We start from the raw sequence: 16110 nt of genomic DNA, 5'->3' as shown, positions 1-16110 counted from the left end.
GACACAAGTCTGAGCTTCTTGGTGTTGCTCTGAACACAAATTGCTTTCTTCTGTTCAGGTTCCTGCTGATGGCAGGGTAGTCCTTCCTGACACTGTGGATGTAGGTGAACTGAGTTAGTCAGAAAATACTATGAATTGTAGCTGTCAAGCCATTCCCCTGTTTCTTTGGTACGTTGCTATCTTGTAATTCCTATTTCTATCACGATTGACCATGATTTTAAACATAACTCAGAATGGCAAAAAGTTGTTGATCCTAATCAGGACTCTGTTTTTCTTTTTTTAATTTCTAGCTATTATAAATAAAAATCCTCATGGACTTCTATTGGAGTATGAACTCCATAGTTGCATAATCTTAATTTTGTTTCTGATCTCAGTGAGACAATCCCATTCATTTAGCTGAATCTCTAGCCAAAGATTGAGGAGAACTAGGATTTTTGTTGATGTCTGTTTCTGGTCTCTCAGTTGCTTTTTGGTATTCATGAGAGTAAATGTGTGAATTACAACATGAAGGTGCTGAGGTACAAAGGGTGGGATGCAGCTGATTTTACTACACCCTTAGAGATCTGAATATGAAGCCAAGATTGCTTTTTTGGTGGGGGTTTCCTTTTTTTCTTTTTTTTTTTTTTTTTTTTTGAGTCTTTCACTGCAGATTATTCACATGTTAAGGACTAAGGGGTAGATTCTAAGCATGCTAAAATGTCTAATGAAAAGCAAAAAAGATGTGTATAGGTAGACAGATGTAGTTCAAGTACTTATGCATATATATTATAATTCACCTGTTAGACTGTCTTCTTTAGAATACTGCTACCTATACAATATATTTTTAGGTTTGCAAAACCATTTAAGGATACTATTCAGTACTTATGTTGTATATTGATTCATGTCCTGTTGCTCAGTTTTGGGGCCAGTCTTGTTTAACATCTTTATTAACGATCTGGATGAGGGGATTGAGTGCACCCTCAGTAAGTTTGCAGATGACACCAAGCTGGGTGGGAGTGTCGACCTGCTGGAGGGTAGGATGGCCCTGCAGAGGGACCTGGACAGGCTGGATCGATGGGCCGAGGCCAACTGTATGAGGTTCAACAAGGCCAAGTGTCGGGTCCTGCACTTCGGTCACAACAAACTCATGCAGCGCTACAGGCTTGGGGAAGAGGGGCTGGAAAGCTGCCTGGCCAAAAAGGACCTGGGGGTATTGGTTGACAGCCAGCTGAACATGAGGCAGCAGTGTGCCCAGGTGGCCAAGAAGGCCAACAGCACCCTGGCTTGTATCAGGAATAGTGTGGCCAGCAGGAGCAGGGAGGTGATTGTGCCCCTGTACTCGGCGCTGGTGAGGCCACACCTGGAATACTGTGTCCAGTTTTGGGCCCCTCTCTACAAGAAGCACATTCAGGTGCTGGAGCGTGTTCAGAGAAGGCAACAAGGCTGGTGAAGGGTCTGGAGCACAGGTCTTATGAGGAGTGGCTGAGGGAACTGGAGTTGTTTAGCCTAGAGAAGAGGAGTCTGAGGGGAGACCTTATGGCTCTTTACAACTCCCTGAAAGGAGGTTGTAGTGAGGTGGGTGTTGGTCTCTTCTCCCAAGTAGTTAGCGATAAGACAAGAGAAAGTGGGCTTAAGCTGCACCAGGGGAGATTTAGATTGGATATTAGGAAAAATTTCTTCATGAAAAGAGTAGTCAAGCATTGAAACAAGCTGCCCAGAGAGGTGGTGGAGTTACCATCCCTGGAAGTGTTCAAAACACGGGTAGATGTGGCACTTTGGGACATGGTTTAGTGTGCATGGTGGTGTTGGGTTGATGATTGGACTGATGATCTTAGAGGTTCTTTCCAATGTTAATGATTCCTAGTTTTTCTTTCATTAAAAAACTTTCATTAAAAAATAATACAGCCACCAAGCCAGGAAACATGAAATTGCTGCTCTACCCTTAATTGGTTTAGTGGTGGACTTGGTAATGTTAGGTTAATGGTTGGACTGGATGATCTTAAAGGTCTTTTCCAACCTAAACAATTCTATGATTCTATGATTCTATGACAAAAGTGTATTTCCTTATTGCTTGTGTTCTCATTTTCATTGAACAAATGGATTCCAACCTCTTTTCAGACTTCAGAAAATAAATGCTACACTTTATAGCAAGAAGATAGTAAAAATGTAGTAAAAATAATAGTAAAAGTAAATGTGTTTGAGACTACTTGGTTCTATTGGGATATAGAATTTTCCTATTGAGATACACTATGTCTGCTCTTTTATAGATCATGAAGGCTCAGCATATTTTCATAATAGATTAAGTCATTGGTTTATATATGTATGGCCTGAAGTGTACTGTCAGCAATTTCTGGAAGGTTAAGTTTACAGTGAAAACTTTTCTGCAAAAATATACTGAACCAAAGTTTTGTTAGCAGGCGAGGCATCAGTGACATTTTGCATGTTCTGTAGTTTTATTTTTCTCATCCCATCTTGTCCTGTGCTGTTTTGTAGTTTTACCACCCTCACGGATCCCTCTGGATCCTCATATGATACTGCAGGCACTTACTCCACCTGTGTTCAGACTTCAGTGTAGGGTGAGAAAACTCTTATTCAGTAGTAATGCGAATGCAGTGATGTATCTTGAGCTGGAGCTACTATTTCTTACGTTTAAGGATGGCTTGCAAGATCAGGCTTTGTACTGCATTAATGTAGTTATACAAAGTCTGTAAGTCTCTTCTAGTGTGAAGCCTAAACACTAGTTTTATTGAAAAGGACTTGAAAGGGCTGACTTGAAAGGACTGGGGAAGAACTTTTCTTTGGTTATATATGTGTAACACTGTCCTGGTTTCGGCTGGGATAGAGTTAATTTTCTTCCTAACAGCAGGCATAGTGCTGTGTTTTGGATTTAGTAGGAGAAGAATGTTGATAACATGCTGATGTTTTTAGTTGTTGCTGAGTACTGCTTATGCTAGTCAAGGACTTTTTCAGCTTCCCATGCTCTGCCAGGCGCACAAGAAACTGGGAGGGGGCACAGCCAGAATAGTTGATCCAAACTGACCAAAGGGCTATTCCATACCATATGACGTCATGCTCAGTATATAAACTGGGGGGGGTTGGCCGGGGAGCAGCGATCGCTGCTCGGGAACTGTCTGGGTATCGGTCGGCGGGTGGTGAGCAATTGCATTGTGCATCACTTGCTTCGTGTATCATTATTATTATTATCATTATTATACTGTTACTATTAGCATTACTATTTTACTTTATTTCAATTATTAAACTGTTCTTATCTCAGCCCAGGAGTGTTTCTCACTCTTACTCCTCCAATTCTCTCCCCTATCCCATCGGGGTAGGGGGAGTGAGCGAGCGGCTGCGTGGTGCTTAGTTGCTGGCTGGGGCTAAACCACGACAGTCCTTTTTGGCGCCCAACGTGGGGCTTGAGATAACAACAGATTAATCAGAGTGTATTAAGGAGTCTGTTAACAGTTGCTGGTCACGATATTAGTTCTTCTGATCTGCACCATGTTCTTTTTTTTGCAGCACGCGTTAAAGCTTGCTGTCAGTTTGTGTAGTGTGCTATGCTCTGCAGTGATTCATGATCTTTTGCTTGGGAGGTTCCTTATCAAAGCCCTGACCTTGAGCATTCTTTGGTATTTGGGTTTCATACAGAAGTCACTACTGTACTTCGGGTACTACCTCATAGAGAGAGTTAGCAATTATACTTCTTACCCTGAGAGGCTTGTTGTGGAGGAAATACAGAATGGCACCTTTGCTGCTTTCTTCTATGATGTTTCCTCCTTCATTACAACAACTTTCCTGTATCTTGAACACCCCTGGGCTGTTAAGATACTTCTATTGATAATTCTTGGGAATGTTGTTTCCATTTTGATAAAGGTCAGTAAGCAGTTTAAAAATACCATCCAGAGATCTACCCCAAGGCTGGATAGTTATGAGTGGCAGGGTGTGTGGGATTGTATGCGCAAGTACCTAGGGCAGTGGGGACCTCCAGTGTTTTGGAACTTTACCCCTGAACAAGTGCAGAATCCTGAAGAACTAGTAAAGTATTTGGAAGAAGTATGTTCTCACCCTGGCAACTCCAAAGAGACACAACTCATTGCAACATGCTGGGGACTGGCCCATGCTTATAGAGCCCTGTTTAACACTATTCAGTACCCTCAAGGGAAAGAGAAGGTCTCTGGATCTGATGACAAAACAACAGGCACTGTGGCTACTCCAACCACAGCCACAAGCACTGCAGCTACTCCAACACCCACCACAGGCTCTGTGGCTACTCCAACCACAGCCACAAGCACTGCAGCTACTCCAACACCCACCACAGGTACTGCAGCCACTCCAACCCCAGTGGCAGGCACTGTGGCTAAACCAGAGAACCAACCTGCACCGGTATCAGTTGCCCCTATACAGAAGAAGAAATACACGAGGAAATCAGTTCGTTTAGTAAGGGATGAAGATGAACCAGGGCCATCACGAGAACCAGAGGAGGAAGAACCCATAAATGAGATGGTGACCACCCGATCCCTATCCCTGAGTGAGCTGCGAGATATGCGAAAAGATTTTGGTCGTCATCCAGGCGAGCACATCATCACCTGGCTGCTCCGATGCTGGGATAACGGGGCCAGTAGCCTGGATTTAGAGGGTAGGGAAGCCAAGCAGCTGGGATCCCTTTCCAGGGAAGGGGGCATTGACAAAGCAATTGGAAAAGGGGCAAAACCGCTCAGCCTCTGGAGGCGACTTCTGTCAAGCGTGAAGGAAAGGTATCCCTTCAAGGAGGATGTTTTATACCGCCCAAGCAAATGGACCACCGTAGAGAAAGGTATCCAGTACCTGAGGGAATTAGGCGTGCTGGAGGTGATTTACAGTGACCTGAATGATGAGCGGTTAACCAAAGACCCAGATGAAGTCAGGTGCACACAATCCATGTGGCGGAAGGTGGTACGGAGCACACCAGCATCGTATTCCAACTCGTTGGCAATACTAGCCTGGAAAGACAACGAGGCACCAACGGTGGATGAAGTGGCTAGACAACTCCGGGACTACGAAGAAAAGCTCTCTTCCTCCCTACGGGCCTGTGTCTCGGCTGTGGAAAAACTGTCTGAAAAAATATGCCAAGAGTTCCAACAACTCAGAGAGGATCTGTCCTACTCCCCACCTGCACGGACCAGTGTCTCAGCCATTAGGAGTCAACGCCCCTATGCTCAAGAGAGAGGATATAGAGGATACACACCACGGGGCACCCTGTGGTTTTACCTGCGTGATTATGGAGAGGACATGAGAAAGTGGGATGGAAAACCCACCTCAACCTTAGAGGCACGGGTGCGTGAGTTGCAAGGAAAAACTATTAGAAAAGGCGGTTCTCCCAGGAAAATTGCAGCTCCAGTTTCCAGTGAGCAGTTCCCGAGACAGAGTAAGAGGGCTAATTTTACTTCCGACCTTGATCAGGGGACTTTTGATTCACATTTACAGGAAGTGAACAACGAATACTGTGACCAGTGTTAGAGGGGCCCTGCCTCCAGCCAGGTGGAGGAAAGGGACAACCGGGTTTACTGGACTGTGTGGATTCGATGGCCTGGAACGTCAGACCCACAGGAGTATAAGGCTCTAGTGGACACTGGTGCACAGTGCACGCTAATGCCATCAAACTATAGAGGGGCAGAACCCATTTGTATTTCTGGAGTGACAGGGGGATCCCAACAGCTAACTGTACTGGAAGCTGAAGTGAGCCTAACTGGGAATGAGTGGCAAAAGCACCCCATTGTGACTGGCCCAGATGCTCCGTGCATCCTTGGCATAGACTACCTCAGGAGAGGGTATTTCAAGGACCCAAAAGGGTACCGGTGGGCTTTTGGTATAGCTGCTTTGGAGACAGAGGAAATTAAACAGTTGTCCACCTTGCCCGGTCTCTCAGAGGACCCTTCGATTGTAGGGTTGCTGAAGGTTGAGGGACAACAGGTGCCGATTGCTACCACAACTGTGCACAGGCGGCAATATCGCACCAACCGAGACTCCCTGATTCCCATCCATAACCTGATTCGTCGACTGGAGAGCCAGGGAGTGATCAGCAAGACTCGCTCACCCTTTAACAGTCCCATATGGCCAGTGCGAAAGTCTAATGGGGAGTGGAGACTAACAGTGGACTATCGTGGCCTGAACGAAGTTACACCGCCACTGAGTGCTGCCGTGCCAGACATGCTAGAACTTCAATATGAACTGGAGTCAAAGGCAGCTAAGTGGTATGCCACAATTGATATTGCTAATGCATTTTTCTCCATCCCTTTGGCAGCAGAGTGCAGACCCCAGTTTGCTTTTACCTGGAGGGGTGTTCAGTACACCTGGAACCGACTGCCCCAGGGGTGGAAGCACAGCCCCACCATTTGCCATGGACTGATCCAGACAGCACTGGAACAGGGTGAAGCTCCAGAACATCTGCAGTACATTGATGACATCATTGTGTGGGGCAATACAGCAGAAGAAGTTTTTGAGAAGGGAAAGAAAATAGTCCAAATCCTTCTGAAGGCTGGTTTTGCCATAAAACAGAGTAAGGTCAAGGGGCCTGCACAGGAGATCCAGTTTTTAGGAATAAAATGGCAAGATGGACGTCGTCAGATCCCAATGGATGTGATCAACAAAATAACAGCTATGTCCCCACCAACTAGCAAAAAGGAAACACAAGCTTTCTTAGGTGTTGTGGGGTTTTGGAGAATGCATATTCCAAATTACAGCCAGATCGTAAGCCCTCTCTATCAAGTGACCCGGAAGAAGAACGAATTCAAATGGGGCCCTGAGCAACAACAAGCCTTTGAACAAATTAAACGTGAGATAGTTCATGCAGTAGCCCTTGGGCCAGTCCGGGCAGGGCAGGATATTAAAAATGTGCTCTACACCGCAGCCGGGGAGAATGGCCCTACCTGGAGCCTCTGGCAGAAAGCACCAGGGGAGACTCGAGGTCGACCCCTAGGGTTTTGGAGTCGGGGATACAGAGGATCCGAAGCCCGCTACACTCCAACTGAGAAAGAGATACTGGCAGCATATGAAGGGGTTCGAGCTGCTTCAGAAGTGGTTGGTACTGAAGCACAGCTCCTGCTGGCACCCCGACTGCCGGTGTTGGGCTGGATGTTCAAAGGGAGGGTCCCCTCTACACATCATGCAACTGATGCTACATGGAGTAAGTGGGTTGCATTGATCACACAACGGGCTCGAATAGGAAACCCCAGTCGCCCAGGAATCTTGGAAGTGATCATGGACTGGCCAGAAGGAAAAAACATTAGAATATCACCAGAGGAGGAGGTGACACGTGCTGAAGAGGCCCCACTGTATAATAAATTGCCAGAAAATGAAAAGCAATATGCCCTGTTCACTGATGGGTCCTGTCGTCTCGTGGGAAAGCATCGGAGGTGGAAAGCTGCTGTATGGAGTCCTATACGACAAGTCGCAGAAACTGCTGAAGGAGAAGGGGAGTCGAGTCAGTTTGCAGAGGTGAAAGACATCCAGCTGGCTTTAGATATTGCTGAAAGAGAAAAGTGGCCAGTCCTTTATCTCTATACTGACTCATGGATGGTGGCAAATGCCCTGTGGGGGTGGCTGCAGCAATGGAAGCAGAGCAACTGGCAGCGCAGAGGCAAACCCATCTGGGCTGCCGCATTGTGGCAAGATATTGCTGCCCGGGTAGAGAACCTGGTTGTAAAAGTTCGTCATGTAGATGCTCATGTACCTAAGAGTCGGGCCACTGAAGAACATCAAAACAACCAGCAAGTAGATCAGGCTGCTAAGATTGAAGTGGCTCAGGTGGATTTGGACTGGCAACATAAGGGTGAATTATTTATAGCTCGGTGGGCCCATGATGCCTCAGGCCATCAAGGAAGGGATGCAACGTATAAATGGGCTCGTGATCGAGGGGTGGACTTAACTATGGACAGTATTGCACAGGTTATTCATGAGTGTGAAACATGCGCTGCAATCAAGCAAGCCAAGCAGTTCAAGCCCCTTGGGTATAGTGAACGATGGCTGAAATATAAATATGGGGAGGCCTGGCAGGTTGATTACATCACGCTCCCACAGACCCGCCAGGGCAAGCGCTATGTGCTCACCATGGTGGAAGCAACCACTGGATGGCTGGAAACATATCCCGTGCCCCATGCCACCGCCCGGAACACCATCCTGGGCCTTGAAAAGCAAGTCCTGTGGCGACATGGCACCCCAGAAAGAATTGAGTCAGACAACGGGACTCATTTCCGAAACAACCTCATAGACACCTGGGCCAAAGAGCATGGCATTGAGTGGGTGTATCACATCCCTTACCATGCACCAGCCTCCGGGAAAATTGAGCGATACAATGGATTGTTAAAGACTACCCTGAGAGCAATGGGTGGTGGGACGTTTAAACATTGGGATACGCATTTAGCAAAAGCCACCTGGTTAGTCAACACCAGGGGATCTGCCAATCGAGCTGGCCCTGCCCAATCAAAACTTTTACGTACTGTAGAAGGAGATAAAGTTCCTGTAGTGCACATGAAAAATATGCTGGGGAAGACAGTCTGGGTTACTTCCCCCTCTGGCAAAGGCAAACCCATTCGTGGGATTGCTTTTGCTCAAGGACCTGGGTGCACTTGGTGGGTGATGCGAAAGGATGGGGAAGCCCAATGTGTACCTCAAGGGAATTTGATTTTGGGTGAAAATAGCCAATGAACTGAATTGTATAATATTAATTGCTTTATAATACTGTATGTTATCTCTTAACTATATGTTATCTCTTAACTGCATGTTAATATAATAATATAGTAGGTTAATATTAAGTATATAATACTATATATTATGATTGCTATATGCCGCATCAATGGTATTGCAGTAAGAATTGCCCAGCCTAAGGAAAATGAACTTTGATGAAACCATGTTGGAATGAGAACTGACTTCAGCATGCAACAGTCCAACACTGCACACCACCTGTCCTGCTCTGAAAGACTGTGATGACAGATGGAACCCAAAGTCATGGGCTAAATGAACTCAATGGACATTTTAGAGGGATGGGCCATAGACGAAGGGAATGATATCTGTGTGTATATCAAGATAGGGAAAGGGGTGGTGATTAATTGGAACACATTGGAAAGGGGAGGGCCTGTGCATGACGTAGATGGTATAGAATAAGGGGTGGATACTGTCCTGGTTTCGGCTGGGATAGAGTTAATTTTCTTCCTAACAGCAGGCATAGTGCTGTGTTTTGGATTTAGTAGGAGAAGAATGTTGATAACATGCTGATGTTTTTAGTTGTTGCTGAGTACTGCTTATGCTAGTCAAGGACTTTTTCAGCTTCCCATGCTCTGCCAGGCGCACAAGAAACTGGGAGGGGGCACAGCCAGAATAGTTGATCCAAACTGACCAAAGGGCTATTCCATACCATATGACGTCATGCTCAGTATATAAACTGGGGGGGGTTGGCCGGGGAGCAGCGATCGCTGCTCGGGAACTGTCTGGGTATCGGTCGGCGGGTGGTGAGCAATTGCATTGTGCATCACTTGCTTCGTGTATCATTATTATTATTATCATTATTATACTGTTACTATTAGCATTACTATTTTACTTTATTTCAATTATTAAACTGTTCTTATCTCAGCCCAGGAGTGTTTCTCACTCTTACTCCTCCAATTCTCTCCCCTATCCCATCGGGGTAGGGGGAGTGAGCGAGCGGCTGCGTGGTGCTTAGTTGCTGGCTGGGGCTAAACCACGACAAACACATATATGTTTGCAGCACTAACCCTGGATGACTTGAAATACCTTTTTTGTCATGAAGTTAGGTATTTTTCTTTTTTAAACAGACCCGTACATGTAAAGTTTGTAATTGAAAGTGACTAATGGAAAAAATGTCTGTCCTTTTGAAGTGTTCTAAGATAAGATTTCTGTTTTGTGAGATGATCCTTTTTGCTGGCTCTTTTGTTGAACTGTGTCTCCCTTTATGTCCCAGATGATGATGGCATTGATTCTTGCTATTCCAGGAGCTTTCAGTGAGGAGCCAGGGACTAGCTGTCCTAGTCACTGTACAAGCACACAGAAGAAGACAAATGAAGTAACATTGCACTCTTCTTCACTAATATTAACAAAATACAGAGCAAATATCTTCCCTTTGTAGTGTTAATGAATAATACAATTTGGAGATACCTCATCATTATAGATAATTTACAATCCTTATTTAGGAGACATGCAGCTTTCATACGGATTATGTTTGTAAGAAACAAGTAAATCATTTAAATTCCTTTGTAAGAGGGATTTATTAGATATCAGGGAAAATATCTCATCCAGTAGCTAAAGCATTGGGGGTTTTAAAATTTTTCTTTCTTATGATGATAATTTTGAAACATCTTTTAACCTTAGCATGAATTCATGTGCACATCATATTTATAATTCCATTTTGAGTAATTATTTATGGACAAATATGAGCATTGTTACTATTTTGGGAAAGAATAGCATGGCAGAATGGTGATAGCCTTAGTCAAGACATGATTTGGATAGTGTGTTTTAAATTAAAATATATTTATGAGGAAATAGTTATTTTTTTAGCCAAAAATATTAATATTACCTGAGAAAGTAAATAATATAAATTCTGGACTCCATCCCTTAAGGTTTCACCCTCTTGTAACACATATTTGTGGCAGGTTTTTTAAAAAAGTTTCACTTGAAAAATTTGCTACAGTGATAAATCTGTGTGTTCTACTAGAAGACTGTAAAAAAAAATCTATGTGATTTCAGTTTGATGTCCTTTTCAATTCTTCAGAGGATTTTTTTTCCGTCCAGGAATGCATCTGAACAGAAAGATAGCATTTTCTTGTCTTGTAACTTGTCTAATAAGCGGTGATCCTTTAATGACTAGTCACATAAGTTTCAAAAAACCCATTCTAAACTGTTGTTGTTTAGTAGTTTACCAGCACTGCTGCTGCAATACCTGCAGCTAAACCCCATGCAATATATAATTAATATTGTTCCATGAGTCATAAGGACTGATAGTTTTTCCTGTTTATATTTACCTATAAAATTCTTAGTAATTCAGATATATTTTTCATTTGAAGAAGCTGCTTACCTTAATAAAATGCAATTGGATTAGTTATACAAATTATACATTTAGTTTTTGAACTATTTTATCTTTCAGACCTTCATACATACATTTTGCATGTTACCTTATGAAAAAAAAAAATCAGTAGTGATATTCTTATGAAGAAATTTTTACATTTAGAGTGACATCCAGACTCAGTTGAAGGACCTGAGCTCTATACATATACAGTTTTATGTTTGCAAATACACAACATACAAAACATGAAAATAAATACAAAATACACAAAATGAAAAAAAAAAAAAAATTGGCTATTTGTAAGACCATAAAAAAAATTACTTTACCGGGGGGGGGGGGGGGGGGGGGGGGGGGGGGGATCTACGGAATCTACGGAAGTTTAAAATTTATAGTGAGAAAATTTAATTTGCATCTGTACAGGAGGAAACTAAAGAATAAAAGCACCGCAAGCTTCTTGTTACAAATCTCAAGTTGTAATTTAATACACAACATAAGTGGATTACAAAAAGCTTATTGCTCCCATTTCCACAGTAAATTATATGAGAAATTATTGGAGCAAAGATACAGTATCCTGAGTGAGCTAAGCATGTGAAAGGCATCACACCCACACCTTGTAATCAAAACCTGGCTTGTAGAGACACCTCAATAATGGCAACACCAGTTTTATTTAGGATGGGATTCTTCTCAACTAAATTTAGCCAACTACAGCTTAAGTATGAAGTCAAAGTCTTGTCTTGTCTGTGAAGAATCACCTCCAGAATGTAATTCAGGCAAAGCTAGGAGGTGCATTTAAAATAGGTGGGATGAATAATTACTTAGGGGTCTGACCCTCCCTGATTATAGAGGTCAAGGGGCAACTAACATATGTTAGAGATCTAACTTGAATATTTTCAAATTCTACAGGAGGAAGCCAGACCAAAGTGCAGGGCAAAGGGGCCAAAGGATGGGTTGACTGCCCACTGGATGTGGTGGGTCTCCCCAGTCATCATGAAGGGGTCATGGAGTTGATGCCTTAGTCTTAGACAGCATAAAGTTGGGCAGAGTGAATCCTACAGAGGGAGTAGAGTTAAATACTTACAAAAATGCTTATCTTATCAAAATCAAAAGAAGGCAGTAGGTTGTTGCATTGTTTCCAAACAAGGAATAACTTAGAGTTTGAAGTGCCAGTATGTATTATCTGATGTTAAAAAAAAAAAAAAAAACAAAATCTGTACCTGTCTTTACATATACTTGCAAAGAAAAGCAGTCTTATGGATAAATTTACCATCTAAAATTTGCTAAAAGGGTGTTAGTCCAAATATTGAAAAAGAGCATAGGTGAATGATAAATGAATTGTCCTATTAATGCCAGAGTGTGTAGATCCAGGGTAGAATATCTTTCTTGTATAGGAGTACAGGATATTACTAGTGAGTCTGAGGGTTACGTACAGGATATGGCTACTAAGTACAGAATAAGGCAACTGAGGCTACTGGCTGAAGGTCAGCTGGTCAGTCTCTCTGTAAGATGAGGCTCTGCTTTGCAGGAACAGATTAGGTTATCAATGAGCGCAACAGACCATTAACTGAAATACTACCAGCTGCAAACATTAAAAAATAATAGTAATAGTATTAAAAAATAGGCATAGTTTTAAGCAAGGTTATTCTGAGTTTCTAGGACTGTTGTAATTCCACCCCCCTGCCCCTGTAACTATTAGGGCTAAAAGCAAGTTGTTTTTTTTTAATGCATATTGAGATTCTAATCTTATACCAAAAATGGATATTATTGAGGTATTAAGGTCAGAGTTGCTTACCTTAATAATTTTACCTTAATAAAATGATGGAATATAATAACCTCTTCAACACACATGCAAATCTGCATCAATGACACACAAAAACCTCTTCAAAATCAGATTATGAGGGCAGCAAAAGAAGCCTCAAGAAATTACAATATGCCAGGGTGGCCTACATAAATTTAACCGATCCTTTTTGACATATAAATTCTTAATACTGTTACTGATGTCAGTTTGAACTCCCTTGTCTCATTCACATGCAGCATGGGGACTGCTGGTATATATGTGGCTGCTGCCTGTGCACGCATCATCCCTTGGGTACCACACGGCCCATGCTGGTACTGATACCAACTGCAGAAGGGCAACTTGTATTTCTCAGGCTGGCCCTCTAAGTTGAATTTAGCACAGCAATCACTTTGTGAACAGCTAGTAATCTGGCATTGGTAGTGTTGTCCCTGCTGGACGTCTTCCAGGCTGCTGTGATCAGGAAAGCACACACTCTCCCTCCCCGTGGTGGGAACAGGCTGCAGCACTGACGTTTGCCTTGGGTACTTTGGCACAATTCCCAGGCACAAGCTGTTTCTTTGTTGTTTATCACAGAAATGTCACCTTTCAAACCAGCTATCAGAGGCATGCAGGTCAGAGCTGACTCCCCAGTAGCTTAAACACTACCTCTCCCAAAATTTCATCCTTGGGGGATGCTGCCTATGTCTAAACTGTCAAACTGCTAAATAAAAGAAAGCTCGAGATTAAGCCAGGCAACAGTCTGGCTCACATTCATATTTTTTAGAGCTAGTTTCCTCTATAGGAGATTAATCTTGTTTCTAGAGAGCTGGTTGGAGTGGTCCAAAGCAGAGTCAGGGACAGAGCTAACAGTTAAGCAGTGTGGATTATAAGAGATACTTAAGCTTACTCCATTGCACTCTCTTACTTAACGAGACAGATTTAACCTCTAGCTTTGAGGTTTAACAGTTTCATGATGTCAAAAAAAAAAAAAGATAAGAGAATTGTAGAACTGCTGACCGTACCTCTCCAAGAGTAAGTCCTGCACTAGCAAGTATTGCCCATTAATAAATTGGAAATATCCCAAATAAATAAAAACTGCTTAGTGAGCTCAGATGCCTAGCTCATATTTCTTAGCGTATGACATACATCTGGTGTAATTTTCGAAATTTTTGTGTAAAATTGCCATTCTGTAAGTATATTCTCCCTTAATACACGTTTGTTTGGCTTGTTTGCTTGGACTGAATCATACCCCTCTGTCTAGTTAGTTCACCCAAACACAGCATTTCTTTCAGAGCATAGAAGGGACTCAGTGCTTCTTGTTAAAGTGTAAAAGAACACACTTTCTTACTATGTGATCTAATTTGCTCATCATTACCAAAACACATTAGTCATTTGACTCAACTATGAACTGCAGTTTCATTTTCTTTTCTTTAAGTGCATGTTAACCGCAAAATAGGAAAAAAGGCACACAGAGCATTAAAATATGCTTCAATGAAAAGGGGATACCTGAACCCATTGTAGGAAATTATATTTAATCTCATTCAAGTTTGGCCATTGCCATAGCAGTTCCTTTGAATGCAGTTTCTGGACTTCTGCACATTCCACAAATGTTTTCAATGAGAAGAGCATAAAGAAGGAAGAGCTTGTTCAGTATTTCAAAAAGAATAAAGTATAGTCACTCAGGGAATACATATTTTCCCTGTCAAGCAGTTGGAATCTTTCATTTATGGTCAGAAAATCCTCTAGAGAGTGTTTTATCCAGACATATCTCACCCTCTTTCCTTTAGTCTTTTTGTTCATCCTTGGTATGCATGATTGTACTCAGGTAGAAGAGCAGCATTTCCCTTCAGATCAAATTACGCTCATTTTCCTCAAGCAGAGAGACCATTTTGGGATTTCTGCCTGTGATATCTTTCTTTCTCTCTCAATATATTCAGCAGGTTTCTATAAATGATTCAAATGCTAATTCTGGGTACAGAACACTAAGGCAAGAAAAGCTAAATTCACCCAATAGCAAATGATAAGAAAATAGATTTACAAGTTTGAGCTGCATATACAGACTAGGGACAACCTCAATTTACAAAATTATTATAAAATTCTCAGTGTTTACATGTATGTTTTTAAAGCTGAGATGTGCACAGACTACACTATATATTTATTTGATTATTGCGGGATCTCAGTTATCAATATAAATTTCATTTTCCTTGAAATACCAGCTATAGTAACTTTCTCTCATATACGTACATATAAATTTATATACATATGTGTAAAAACACGAGAGGCATATATAAAAAAGAAGTCTGATGAGACTGTTCAGGCACAAACTTTGAGAAGTGCCAGAATTATGATCCTCTCTATAGTATTAATATATAACTTAAAGGAACATAACTTATAAGCATCTTTAATCACAAGATCACATAGTATTTTTCCTCAATTTATTTTGCTTTCTTTCTCTGTCTAATTTCCTGGTGGATTGAAAAATAGAAATGCAGGTTATCGGTCTTGAAGTAAAGACTGCTGAAGTCTTTACTTCAGCTGTAGAAAAAACTTTTAGAGTAACCTTTGTCACTTGCTTACGTATCTGAAAACAGCATTAGGTTGTGCTTCTTTACTTGAACTATTTAGAGGTTTAAAAGGCATATTCTTAGGCCATATAAGTTAAACATGCTGACTGCAGAAAGGTAGTGGTGACACTTGGGGAACCTGGGTTCCATTCCAAGCTCTATGTATGAACAGACACAGTCTTTACAGTTCATTCCTCCCACACGTAACCTTATTTGTCCCATTGCCTCCAGCTTGTTCCATTCCTGCCTTTATTCTGTCGCCTTATTGTCCCATTCATTTGCCTGGCTTCACATCCTTTCCATACACGTCTCACTCCAATCCTAATTTCCTTGCACAGTCAGCTTCTGCCCCTCCTCCTCTCCCTGGTTCTCATCCAAACTTTCTCTTTTCTCTGCTTTGGCTTCATGCCAACCTTCCTGCCCTTCTGTTATACTTATCCCTTTTCCCTACTTGCTCACAATCCCAATCCCCCTTGTTCAATCTCAGCATTTTTTCCTTACCACGTAACTTTCTTCTTTCATTTTCTTTTTCTGCTTAGTCTGTCTCTACCTACATCCTGGCTCCTTGCCATGTCTCTCTTCTTCCCTTTCACTTCATTTATTTCATGCTGTTAGTTCCAAAGTCCAGCATTTTATCCATGCTCTGTTCTATTTTTTTCCCCTCTGCTCTTTCTACCCTGCTGCTAGTCTCATTCCCGCAACCTACTTTTTCTAATCTGTTCCACTTTGCTGACCACAGGTGG

The 16110-nt window shown here is 42.3% G+C and overlaps 1 protein-coding gene across 1 annotated transcript in view; it reads left to right on the top strand.

The window, feature by feature from the left end:
• MYO16 (myosin XVI) overlaps positions 1-16110 on the top strand; it is a 315002-nt gene that overhangs the window by 89350 nt on the left and 209542 nt on the right. The gene's annotated exons all lie outside the window — the stretch shown is intronic.

This window comes from Pelecanus crispus, chromosome 1, assembly GCF_030463565.1.
Source record: "Pelecanus crispus isolate bPelCri1 chromosome 1, bPelCri1.pri, whole genome shotgun sequence".
Classification (NCBI taxonomy): Eukaryota; Metazoa; Chordata; class Aves; order Pelecaniformes; family Pelecanidae; genus Pelecanus; species Pelecanus crispus.
The sequence above is the reverse complement of the archived record's forward strand: the minus strand, read 5'-3'. Positions and strand labels throughout refer to the sequence as shown.